General features: G+C 34.9%; 1 protein-coding gene across 6 annotated transcripts in view; it reads left to right on the forward strand.

The window, feature by feature from the left end:
* BCAS3 (BCAS3 microtubule associated cell migration factor) overlaps positions 1–13,382 on the forward strand; it is a 633,828-nt gene that overhangs the window by 310,740 nt on the left and 309,706 nt on the right. The window lies entirely within an intron of this gene.

Raw genomic sequence — 13,382 nt, forward strand, 5'->3', positions numbered from 1 at the left:
AAACATACATGCGTATTACCTCTGGCCCATAGGCCTTAGGACTTAAATAAGCAGACTGAAGCAAGTATGATATTTAATGGCAGTTGTAATCCATAAACCTTAGCGCCCATGAAGTGTGTCTCTGGCTATTGTATTCCCTGCCCACTAATTATAATTGATAGGTGATGTCTGGTAGGCTCCGAAATTTTAAAAAATAAATAAAAATCTAAAGTTTGGAATAAACTTCTAAAAAGACAAAAATTAAGTACTTTTCACCATGAGAACTATGTCAGCAAGCTTTTCTTTCTGTAGAATTTTGACTTGCAATAATAAAGTAATGATTTCAACTCCATTAGGTTATTTAGTTTCAGTTTTGCAGTGCTGAGGATTGAGCCTAGGGCCTTGCATGTGCTTGTCAAGCATTCTACCAATGAGCTAGATTTTTGTTTGTTTGCTTTCATGTTTAAGTTCTAATGTGTGTAGAGACTGAATAGGGTTCACTAGGCTAGGTATATACCTTTTTGTTTTAAATATAGGAGGCATGAAAAGACAATTTAATACTTATTATCCAGTTATTGTTGATAGAATTTAAAATTCTTTACAATTATAATTCAGTTTTGTAGATAGACTGAATCCTAATTTAACTTGATGGCTCTAAGGACTGCATGTTTTTAAGAAACTCCCTAAAAATTGACATTGACATGTTTTTAATTGAGTTTGCTGTATCCAACTTACTGTCTTGCCTAGTGTATTATAAAGTATGAATTTAAATAATTTTAGAACTATATTATTTCATTTTTATAATATGTCACATATTATGCTGGAATCAGAAAATATTTTTATACACTTTGTTCTACAGTTATGAAACTCTACACCTGTAATAAATAATTGGCAGTCTTTCTCACATAAACTCAGTGCTTTTTCTAACAAGTATTCATCAAGTGCATGCTTTATGTCACGCATTTGTGATTTAAGGGTGAATTGCATGTGCTTCTGTCCTCAGTCACCTCACTACGTAATTCCAGAGACATTTAGTAAATGAGTAAAATGCAATGGTATGTGTGTGCATCAGTGAAAGGTTTTACGTTCAACTACAAGAACAGTGCGTAACCTGCCAAAGGTTTCACAGGGGTAAAATGTGGTTTTCAGATTTGTTCAAGAAACAGCATATGTAGAAGTTGTTAGTTTCTAGTTTTTTTATGCATATGTTTAAGTATCCTATGAACTGGAAAAAACGTGACCTATATATTGTATAAAGAAGAATCATGAGCATATTTTCCACTACCTCAAAAGGGGCAAAAATAAGCATAGTTGATTCTTTCAGAGTTAACATTGCTTTTTATTTTATTATTTGGATACTTGTTAGTCTGTTTAGTAGACAAACTATAAGAAATCTGAAATACGTAAGAAGACATTTTTTAAAAAGTAGCTGTATCTCTTAATTTTTTTTTTGTTCCAGTAAGTAAACTGGTTGGTATTTCTTGATTTTTAGCCACCATAGACACCTTTGTCCAATTTAACAAAAGTCCCCAAGTGCATAGTTTAAAAACTACCATTCTGAACAGTAGCCAGCCATCAGTTTTCAAGTATAGGAGTGACACAGAATTAGATTTTATTTATTTATGCTAATTTTCCTTAGTGGTCTTGGGGATTGAACCCAGGGCCTTGTGCTTGTGTTTCACTCCTGAGCTACACCCCAGTGCCCCTGCATCCTGTTTCCAAAAGCGTACTCTTCTGGCAGCATCACAGCTGAAGATTCATAGGAAGGGAGTAGAGGCTAGGTGATCCTGGCACAAGATGAGAGCTTTAATTAAGGTTATATTAGAGAAGATAGACAGACGTTCAAACTGTTAAGGAGTTGGAATGGAATTCGTTAGAGACAATTTGAAAGAAAGTAGTCACCAATGATTCTGTGGTTTCTAATTAAAATAAGGAATATAATACATTATATATTAGTCTTTGGAATTCCAGATGGATTAGCATTATTATAAGGATGAAAAGGCCTGAGTTTTATTTCTAACCACATCGTAATAACTTGCTACATGTAAAATATCAGTTTTAATACTTGTTCTTATCTTACAGAGGTTTTAATATTGATCAATGAAATGATGGTAAAGTCCTTTTAAAAACTGTGTGAAACAATATGTACATTCAAACATCATGACATGCCTTTGTTTCTTATCTCAGAAGTACTTATTTTCAAATAATAGGCTTCTGGGACTTTAATAAAATTCACAAAATTTCTTTGGAGATTTTTTATTAATGTACTAACTATTCTGTAATTCTGATATGTTGTAATATCATAAAATATTATAATCAATATATTTGATCTTGTGAAATATATACTTAATAATATCTAAGAGATGGATGATTATGCAATAATTACTATTTTGCTTTTTTTATATTGAGATGAGAGGTACAGAACTAGCATGGATTTTTAAGAGAGGTTTTTTTTTTTCTTTTATATATACGGTATTTTTTTGAGGGTGGTGGGGGTTACTAGGGATTGAATTCAGGGGCACTCCACCACTGAGACACATCCCCAACCCTATTTTGTATTTATTTAGAGACAAGGTCTCACTGAGTTGCTTAGTGCCTTGCTTTTTGAAGAGGCTGGTTTTGAATTTGAGATCCTCTGGTCTCACCCTCCCAAGCCACTGGGATTAAAGTGTGCACCACCATGCCTGGCTATATAAGGTAATTTATTGAACGTCATGGATATGCCAGAATATTACATGGCTGAAACTATTACGTGTGCAAAAATGTGGACATTTGGGTGAGAGGAATAAAAATACAATAGAAGCAATACTGGTGCCACTTTAGAGACAGTGCCTTTACCTGCTCATCTGGAAGTTAGAGCCTCATTCTTATAATTTGATTTATTTTTTATTTTTAGGTGGATACAATATCTTTATTTTTATGTGGTGCTGAGGATCGAACCAAGTGCCTCACACGTGCTAGGTGAGCGCTCTGCCACTTGAGCCACAACCCCAGCCCTAAAGCCTCATTCTTTAAAGACTATTACTCTTCAGTTTTCTTTCCAAGTCCTCTCGTTGAAGCCATTTTAAATGGTACCTCTTAAAACACAAGTGTAACATAACAAAAGCCAGGGCTTTTGTTGGTGTTTTATGTATCCATATTGAAAACCTCTGGTGGGTTTAGAATGCAGCTCAGTGGCGGAGTACTTGAGTAGCACAGGCAAGACCCTGGGTTTAATTCCCAGTACCACAAAAATAAATAAAAGCAAATTACCTGTTATTTCCCAACTTGATAACCTTGATAAATATCTTTTTAAAACTATTTTTAAATTAAACTCTATAGAAAATTCTAGAACTCTAATACAGACTTCACAAATGTTACAAACATTTTCTTTTGCTGTATTTAGAGTGTGGATCAAGTGAAGCAGACTTTTACAAACTCCGGAAATTATAATTATAGTAGACAAAGAATGATGTAAATGGAAATAGGAAAGAGACTGTCTTCTCAGGGAGAAGAGAGCAAGAGAGAGGATGTTTAGCAAGGAATCTCTACTCCCTTTCCAGCCTGTAATCATAATAAATACACTACCAGTTGATAAACAGTTCTGGATATGTGGCAAATGGGGAGCTGGTAGGGAAGGAAAGGGAAACCGCCCCAAACACTATAGACTTCTTGCTTACCTATAAGATAAAGTAAATAAAAGACTCCAAATGCTGTGCTTTTAACTGTAGTAGCACTTGATCCTTATTTTAACTAAATAAAATTTTCAAGATTGAGAAATACTGATGTGTCTTGAGAAATTTTGGTATATCACAGATGAGGTTGTATTAGAATGGTCTATGCAGAAGTCACAATAGAGAAGACTTCTTTAATTGTTCTGTTGAACCATATAATGCCATTTAAAAAAAAGTCTAATATCAGCAATTTTGTATGGCTCAATGCAGTAGATTTGTTAATTTATTTATGGAAACTAAATGCATAGGTGGTAATCTAAACTAGCTATTTATCTCAGTGAAGTTTATAGACAAAAAAATTATAATCCAAAATGTATTTTTCCTTGGACATAAAAATCTGGGGAATTTTTATAAAAGTTTATTTAAAAATTACAGCAAAGGAGATCAGTGATTGTGTTAACACTATATTTTTCCATTCAGAATAAAAATTATATAATGTGCTTACCTTTTCTAACAAAAGCATTTTATTACAGTGTGTTCCTTTGAAAAAAACAAAGCTATGCCTCAGAACATACCAGTAAATATCAATCAGTTTTGAATATGATCCCAAAGTAGATAATAACTTTATCTTTAGTTGGCTTTCAACCTTCCAAATTGTAAATTAAAAGCAGGGCTTACTGAGTCAATTTGGGAAACCTTTATTTAGAGGAAAAATAATATTTTCTCCTTTTCTTTCAGGTAATTTTCCCACAGCATATTTATTTATTTATTTTTGGTATCAGGGATTGAACTCAGAGGTGCTCAACCACTGAGCCACATCCCCAGCCCTTTCTTATATTTTATTTAGAGACAGGGCCTCAGTAAGTTGCTGAGGCTGCCTTTGAACTTGTGATCCTCCTGCCTCAGCCTCCGAGCTGCTGGGAGGTGTGCGTCACAACTTCTGGTTCACAGCAATATTTTTAAGTTGCTGACATTAACTGGCTTGGTGGGAGCTTGGGTGTCAGATGTTGAAATTCTTTCTTTCTAAAATAATCCATGGGTGTGTGATCCCAGGTGAATCTGTGGTTCACAGAAGAAATCACAAGGGAGATTAAGAATTATTATAAACTCAGTAATATTGAAACCAGAATGTATTCATATCTTAGACTATTATGTGTTTTAAAAAGTCCATTTGATTATTAATGCATGCAACAAGTTTGATGACTCTCAAGGAAATTATGCCAAATAAAAAAGCCAATCTAGGAAATTTGCATCGTTCAGATCCATGTATCTATCGTTCTCAAAATGACAAAACTGTGGAAATGGATAAGAGATTACTGGTGACCAGATAGGTGCAAAGTGGCAGAGGGGGTGGAATCTTCTTGCTGATAGAAGATTAGTACAAGGTAGAACTTTGTGGTAACGGATCAGTTTTATGTCTGTTTTTACTTTTGGTACCAGTGATTAAACCCAGGGGTGCTTAACCACTGAGCCATATCCCCAGCCCTTTGTATTTTTTATTTTGAGGAAGGGTGTTGTTAAGTTTCTTACAGCATCGCTAAGTTACTGAGGTTAGTCTGGAACTTGCGATCCTCCTGCCTTATCCTCCCAAGTCGCTGGGATTATAGGTGTGCACCACCAAGACTAGCCCTGTTTTGTACCTTGATTGTAGTGGTGGTTACACAAATTTATACCTGTGATAAAACAGAATACACCCCCATATGAATAAATTGAATTTGTTTGTAAAGCTATGTATATAAAATTGCTTATTTCTGAATAAAGTGCCTGAATTGTATCAATGACAATTTCCTAGTTTTGCAATTACAGGATGTACCCAGAGTATCACTGTAGCATTTTACAACTTCTTGTCACTTTATAATAATTGCAAAATAAAAACTGTAAAGAAAAACAGACTTAAAATTAAGAACCATATGATCATCTCGATAGATGCAGAAAAAGCATTCGACAAAGTACAGCATCCCTTTATGTTCAAAACTCTAGAAAAACTAGGGATAACAGGAACATACCTCAACATTGTAAAAGCAATCTATGCTAAGCCTCAGGCTAGCATCATTCTGAATGGAGAAAAATTGAAGGCTTTCCCTCTAAAATCTGGAATAAGACAGGGATGCCCTCTCTCACCACTTCTGTTCAACATAGTTCTCGAAACACTGGCCAGAGCAATTAGACAGACGAAAGAAATTAAAGGCATAAAAATAGGAAAAGAAGAACTTAAATTATCACTATTTGCAGATGACATAATTCTATACCTAGCAGACCCAAAAGGGTCTACAAAGAAACTATTAGAGCTAATAAATGAATTTAGCAAAGTGGCAGGATATAAAATCAACACGCATAAATCAAAGGCATTCCTGTATATCAGCGACAAATCCTCTGAAATGGAAATGAGGAAAAACACTCCATTCACAATATCCTCAAAAAAAATAAAATACTTGGGAATCAACCTAACAAAAGAGGTGAAAGACTTATACAATGAAAACTACAGAACCCTAAAGAGAGAAATAGAAGAAGATCTTAGAAGATGGAAAAATATACCCTGTTCATGGATAGGCAGAACTAACATCATCAAAATGGCGATACTACCAAAAGTTCTCTATAGGTTTAATGCAATGCCAATCAAAATCCCAACGGCATTTCTTGTAGAAATAGATAAAGCAATCATGAAATTCATATGGAAAAACAAAAGACCCAGAATAGCAAAAACAGTGCTAAGCAGGAAGTGTGAATCAGGCGGTATAGCAATACCAGACTTCAAACTATACTACAGAGCAATAGTAACAAAAACAGCGTGGTACTGGTACCAAAACAGGCGGGTGGACCAATGGTACAGAATAGAGGACACAGAAACCAATCCACAAAACTACAACTATCTTATATTTGATAAAGGGGCTAAAAGCATGCAATGGAGAAAGGATAGCATCTTCAACAAATGGTGCTGGGAAAACTGGAAATCCATATGCATCAAAATGAAACTGAATCCCTTTCTCTTGCCATGCACAAAAGTTAACTCAAAATGGATCAAGGAGCTTGATATCAAATCAGAGACACAGCGTCTGATAGAAGAAAAAGTTGGCTACGATCTACATACTGTGGGGTCGGGCCCCAAATTCCTCAATAGGACACCCATAGCACAAGAGTTAATAACTAGAATCAACAAATGGGACTTACTCAAACTAAAAAGTTTTTTCTCAGCAAAAGAAACAATAAGAGAGGTAAATAGGGAGCCTACATCCTGGGAACAAATCTTTACTCCTCACACTTCAGATAGAGCCCTAATATCCAGGGTATCCAAAGAACTCAAAAAATTAGACAATAAGATAACAAATAACCCAATCAACAGATGGGCCAAGGACCTGAACAGACAATTCTCAGAGGAGGACATACTATCAATCAACAAGCACATGAAAAAAATGCTCAGCATCGCTAGCAGTCAGAGAAATGCAAATCAAAACCACCCTAAGATACCATCTCACTCCAGTAAGATTGGCAGCCATTAGGAAGTCAAACAACAACAAGTGCTGGCGAGGATGTGGGGAAAAGGGTACACTTGCACATTGCTGGTGGGACTGCAAATTGGTGCAGCCAATTTGGAAAGCAGTATGGAGATTTCTTGGAAAGCTGGGAATGGAACCACCATTTGACCCAGCTATTCCCCTTCTTGGTCTATTCCCTAAAGACCTAAAAAGAGCATGCTACAGGGACACTGCTACATCAATGTTCATAGCAGCACAATTCACAATAGAAAGACTGTGGAACCAACCTAGATGCCCTTCAATAGATGAATGGATAAAAAAAAAAAATGTGGCATCTATACACAATGGAGTATTACTCTGCATTAAAAAATGACAAAATAATAGAATTTGGAGGGAAATGGATGGCATTAGAGCAGATTATGATAAGTGAAGCCAGCCAATCCCTAAAAAACAAATGCCAAATGTCTTCTTTGATATAAGGAGAGTAACTAAGAACAGAGTAGGGACGAAGAGCATGAGAAGAAGATTAACATTAAACAGGGATGAGAGGTGGGAGGGAAAGCGAGAGGGAAGGGAAATTGCATGGAAATAGAAGGAGACCCTCATGGTTATACAAAATTACATACAAGAGGAAGTGAGGGGAAAGGGAAAAATAATACAAGGGGGAGAAATGAATTACAGTAGAGGGGGTAGAGAGAGAAGAGGGGAGGGGAGGGGAGGGGAGGGGGATAGTAGAGGATAGGAAAGGCAGCAGAATACAACAGACACTAGTATGGCAATATGTAAATCAATGGAAGTGTAACTGATGTGTTTCTGCAATCTGTATATGGGGTAAAAATGGGAGTTCATAACCCACTTGAATCAAAATGTGAAATATGATATGTCAAGAACTATGTAATGTTTTGAACAACCAACAATTTAAAAAAATTAAAAAAAAACAAAAAACAAACAAAAATAATATTATAAAACCACATAATTTTGTCCATAATATTATAAAACCACATTCATAGTGAATGGAAATGAAACATACTACCCAAGTATTTGAAGGCCCTGTTGTAAAGCTAATTCTGGAGAAAACAAATTTACTTTTCTTATGTTTCCCCTTGGAGAAATCTTAATGGGTAATTCTTATCAGAATAATTCCATACTATGTCAATAAAGCTGACTTTTCTTCAAAAAAAAAAAAAAAAGAAAAGAAAAAAGAAAAACAGAAAAAATTGTGGGATGGCACTAAATGAATACTCACAGGAAATTGATAGGGCTGAATGCCTATGGCTGTAATAGAGCAAGGTCTGGAACCTATGGCGTCAGCTTCTACATAGATAAACTGGGAAAAAATAAAGTCAATTAAAACAAAAGAAGGGAAATGGGAAATAATAAAAATCAGAACACATGAAAACAATAGAGAAAAATCAATGAAGCCATGGTGTGATTTTCTTCTGCTTGAGGCTTGTGGGATTATTAGATCTGTGGGTTTGTAGTTTTTACCAAATGTGACAATGTTCATCCAGTTATATCTTCAAATATTTTTCTTTCACTCTCTTTCATTCCTTTTGAATTGAATTTTGTTTATATTAACCATGTGATACTTTCCTAGATCACTGAATCATTGTTTAATTTCTTTTAGTCTAATTTTCTGTTTGATTTTTATAGTTTTTATTTCTATGGTCTTACATATATTGATTATTCTATTTTTTGTCTTGTGTTAACTTCTTTCAACTTATTTTTATTTCAGATATTGTATTTTTATCTCTATAGTTTCTATTTGGGTCATTTTTAAAACTTTTTTTCCCTCATTATGTTCATATTTGACACCATGGAATATTATGGAACCCTGCATATTAGAAAATTGCAGATGAGAAGTAAAAGCAAATGATTTAGAAGTGGTATAAAGAAGAAGTCATGGGTAATACTTTGGGAATTAGAGAAGAGTATAAGTTAATCATTCTGAAGCATCTAACTGAAACCTGACTTTGAAGTAGTAGTGGTACTTCTGACAGAATCATTCTTTTTATTTTGCTGAAGTGAATTAAGTCTTCTGAATAGTGTGGCTGCTTATTGATATGTCTGATTTTTAAAAATGTTTTTACTACTTCCTTGAATACCTCTGGAGTTTTTATTTTGGTCTTTACGTACAATAAACTGGGTAGTATTTAAAGCTAGTTTTGAGCTTTTTCTTACATGTAGCAATACTAAAATCAGAAGTCAGCAGTGATTAAAATTACGTTTTAGGGATTTTGACACCCAATTAAGTTTTGTGCTACTGGCTTAACAAACACAGCCGTGAGACCAGAAGGAGTTTATATTTTTCATTCTAACATTAAATGAGAGGTTGGGTTTAGTTTAGAATGTTTTAGCATCATATTATTGTTAAACTGGTTTTTTTTTTTTTTGCCCAGTGAAGTATATGTTTGTGCACATTGCTAATACCAACTCACAGTTTCCCTACCTACAAAGAAAAATGATACACAAATTTAAAACAAAAGTATTGCTCTTCTCTATGATGGACATTGTACAGTGCCATGGAGAAGCAATTAAAATATGCAGCATTTTCTTCTAAGCTGCTGTCTCTCAAAGGTCACGTTAGATTTAAGCTAACATCCTGATCTGCATTGCTATTGTGGTATGTGCCCAGTGTGATGGAGGCACTCAATGATATTTCCTTGCATTGTCCATAATAAATATTTGCCCAAGAGTGGGTAGAGGTGGAAGGGGAAGACAGAAATGTTTTTCTCTTGTAGAGGAAACTTGTAATGTAGGACTTATTTAAAGAGTATTTATAGTCCATTGTTGCCCATAGGGTGTGTCCTGCTCTTGTATCTTATGTTTGACTGTCTGAACTAGCTAAGAAGCCACTTAGATTGAAATTTCACTTATTTATACTTAAACTTATCAATTTACATAGAGATATTTTAGTGAAACTAACATTTCATAAAATGTTTCAAAACATTTAGTAAGTTTCATTTACATTTCTGAAGAAACAGTCAAAACTTTTAGACCTGATTTTAGTCACATACATAACTTGTGGGAACATTATGAAATTGAAGTTTATTATTCTATGAAACAATGTGAAATAATTAAAAGTATGATGTACAGTCAGCAAGCTTTATAAGTGATGAATTTGAAAGTTTGTCTTTTTTTTAGTTTCTTTTTAAAATTTATATATGTCAGCAGAATGCATTATAATTCTTATTACACATATAGAGCACAATTTTTCATATCTCTGGTTGTGTACAAAGTATATTCACACCAATTCATGTCTTCATACATGTAGTTCGGATAATAATGTCCATCACATTCCACCATCATTTCTAACCCCGTGCCCCCTCCCTTTCCCTCCAACTCCTCTGCTCTATCTAGAGTTAGTCTATTCCTCCCATGCTCCCTCTCCCTATCCCACTATGAATCAGCCTCCTTATATCAGAGAATACATTTGGCATTTGGTTATATGGAATTGGAGAGCTTCAGACCACTGGAGTAATTCATTGAGTATTTTGTCATTGCTGATCTTAAGATGTTTAAAAGTCCCCAAAAAGTGGGCAGGGAGAGATGTTTCAATCTCCCAAGTTCTATTACTGCCTAATGATCTGTATCGTATTCTAAAGTGAATCTTGTCATTTGTATCTTCAAGTTGGCAAAAAAAAAAAAATTGTACATGTAAGCTAAATTCCTGTCATAATTATTCTTAAAATTGAAATGAAACAAAAGTATCTACAAAGAGCTTCTTTTTGCTTTTAAACATCTTTATTTTATAAAATTGTAGATAATATTACTAGTTCAGTATTCCTTTAGATTGTTTTATAACCTGCTGTATTCAGTACAGTTGAGAGTAGGCATTTTTTTCCATTGATGCTGGCAATATATATCATATTGAATTAGCAGATCTGACTGGGGAAGGACATTGATTCTGATAGATTAAAGAAAAACAATCTATTGGTCAAAATACTATAAGCCACCAGTACCTCTGCTTCTGATGTCATTTACTATGTTCCTAAGATTAACAGATTTTTATGTACAGATACTGCTGTTGCTGAATATACATTTTGACAGTTGGGGATGAGGGGATGAGGGCATAGGTGCAGGGATATCTATTGGCCACTTTCTCCAAAAGTAAGGAGCTGAAATAGAACGGTCAGTCTCTGCTTACCTGCAGTAATGGAATGAGCTGATATTGGCAGGAGCTCGCGGTTTGATGTGCCATCACTTCCATCAGTAAGGTTAATTGCTAATAAATGACTAAATGGGAATTTAGGGGGAATGCTGCTGCTGTCTGCTATGTTAGTGGTAACAGGAGTTCTGGCGCCATTTCAGGGTCACTATTTGTATCTGTCTGTCAGAGTTAGAATACAGTCGTTTCTCTCAGTTTCAGTCTTCTCTATAGAATTTCTGTCGATTGTTTGACTCCATTAAGTGTGCAGAGGAAATAAAAGCCTGAATGACCAATCCACTAGGGGCTATGGATAGACCCTTTCTTTGTCCATAGTCGGAGCACTGCATTAGGTCTCATTATCCATTTATAATAAGTGACCTCCTCCCCTTTGGTCATTGGAAAATATTCAGTGTGCTTTTCTGACACATAGGGTGCCTTTCTCACCAGACATGAAACAGTGGTGGTCTGCAGGACCAGTAAACATTTTTGTAGGTTTTTAAATAAATACACACCCTTGTGCCAAATCACTCTGGAAAGTGTTTTTTCCTTCTCTTACATGATTCATAAATAGGCCAATGGGAGCCTAATATCTGGAAAATGAATATAATGTTCTTTGTTTCTTATTCTTTTTATTTTTTAAAAAAGTTTTTCTATGCTTTTCCGTTTTGTTTTCTAGAAATGGTTTGTCTCCAACTCTGATTTTGCATTTCCTGATGGAGAACTGTAGAAAGTCTCGAGTGTAGTGAATAGAGAGCCATCACCTTTGAAAAGTATTTGCCTGATATACTGAGTATGGCTGTCTAGGTTATTTGTGATATGTTAAAACCCTGCCCTCTGGCCCTCTGTTCTGCCCCAACTGCTAGTGACTAAGTCTCCCTTTGAGGACTTTGGAAATGACCTTTCCTTGTAAGTAGAGTCCAGTTTTGTTTTATGGTATAAATTTGGACCACTTGCCAAAAAGCTCTGCATATCTAGTTGTTCTGTCTCCAGTGCCTGGTATGTAGACTGACTTGGGAATCGATGAAGATGAAATACTGATTAGTGGTTGGAATATATAGAGAAAACTGTTATTTCCAGAGCTTTACAGAATATCATCTGAAGGACAGCTTTCTAAGAGTTGGAGTCTTGACTACCAGTAACTGGGTGGCCTTAGTACAATCTCTGTGTCAGTTGTTTATACTAAGTTTTGGGACAGGAAAAATAAAGGGTAGAGAACCACTTCTCTAGCAAGTTATATGAATAAACTTTAAGAATATGGGTTCAATTTTTTAAATCCATTTTTATTTTTTAAGATTTTTGTTGTTTTTGAGGACCTTTATTTATGTGTGGTGCTGAGAATTGAACCCAGTGCCTCCCACATGCTAGGCAAGCACCCTGCCACTGAGCCCCAGCCCCAGCCCCTATGAGTTCAATTTTTAATTAACATTTTATTTAAGTATTAAAAATTCTTTGAAATATACATTTTTATAAAGTATTTGTAGGTTTCTAATGCATACTTTATGTTAATAAAGTCTAGTTCTTCCTTAGATGTCTATTTATTTTGTGTGCATTTTCACATGTGCTGGCATGTTTATTTTATTAAAAATATGTGGGCTGGGGATGTGGCTCAAGCGGTAGCACACTCGCCTGGCATGTGTGCGGCCCGGGTTCGATCCTCAGCACCACATACCAACAAAGATGTTGTGTCTGCCGAGAACTAAAAAATAAATATTAAAAAAAAATATGTGAGATGGGAATTTGAACAAACACAGATCATTACAATAAATTAGCAATTACTTTGTCCATTAGATACAGGTGTTTTAGATGCAATAGTTTTTCTGCTCTGATGTATTACTATGTGCTCTCAAATAGGGACACAAGAGTTGTTGTTTTTGTTTATTTGTTTGTTTTTTTATTTCCACAGAATGATCATTGTAGTCAAAGTGCAGATTTCTATCTCCAAACCAGTTATAGAAAACCCAATAGTTGTTAGTACTCTCTCCATGACAAGAATTAATATATTAACTGGATTATAGCACTGTTTGACAAATTGCTTACTAAATACATCAAAATTGATTGGGCATTCTGTATTTGAATTGACAAATGGCTGCATTAAGAGAAGGAGGGAAATCCATTAATTATAGCTGC

Source organism: Spermophilus citellus (assembly GCF_964194105.1).
Source record: "Spermophilus citellus genome assembly, chromosome: 17".
In the NCBI taxonomy this organism is placed as follows: domain Eukaryota; kingdom Metazoa; phylum Chordata; class Mammalia; order Rodentia; family Sciuridae; genus Spermophilus; species Spermophilus citellus.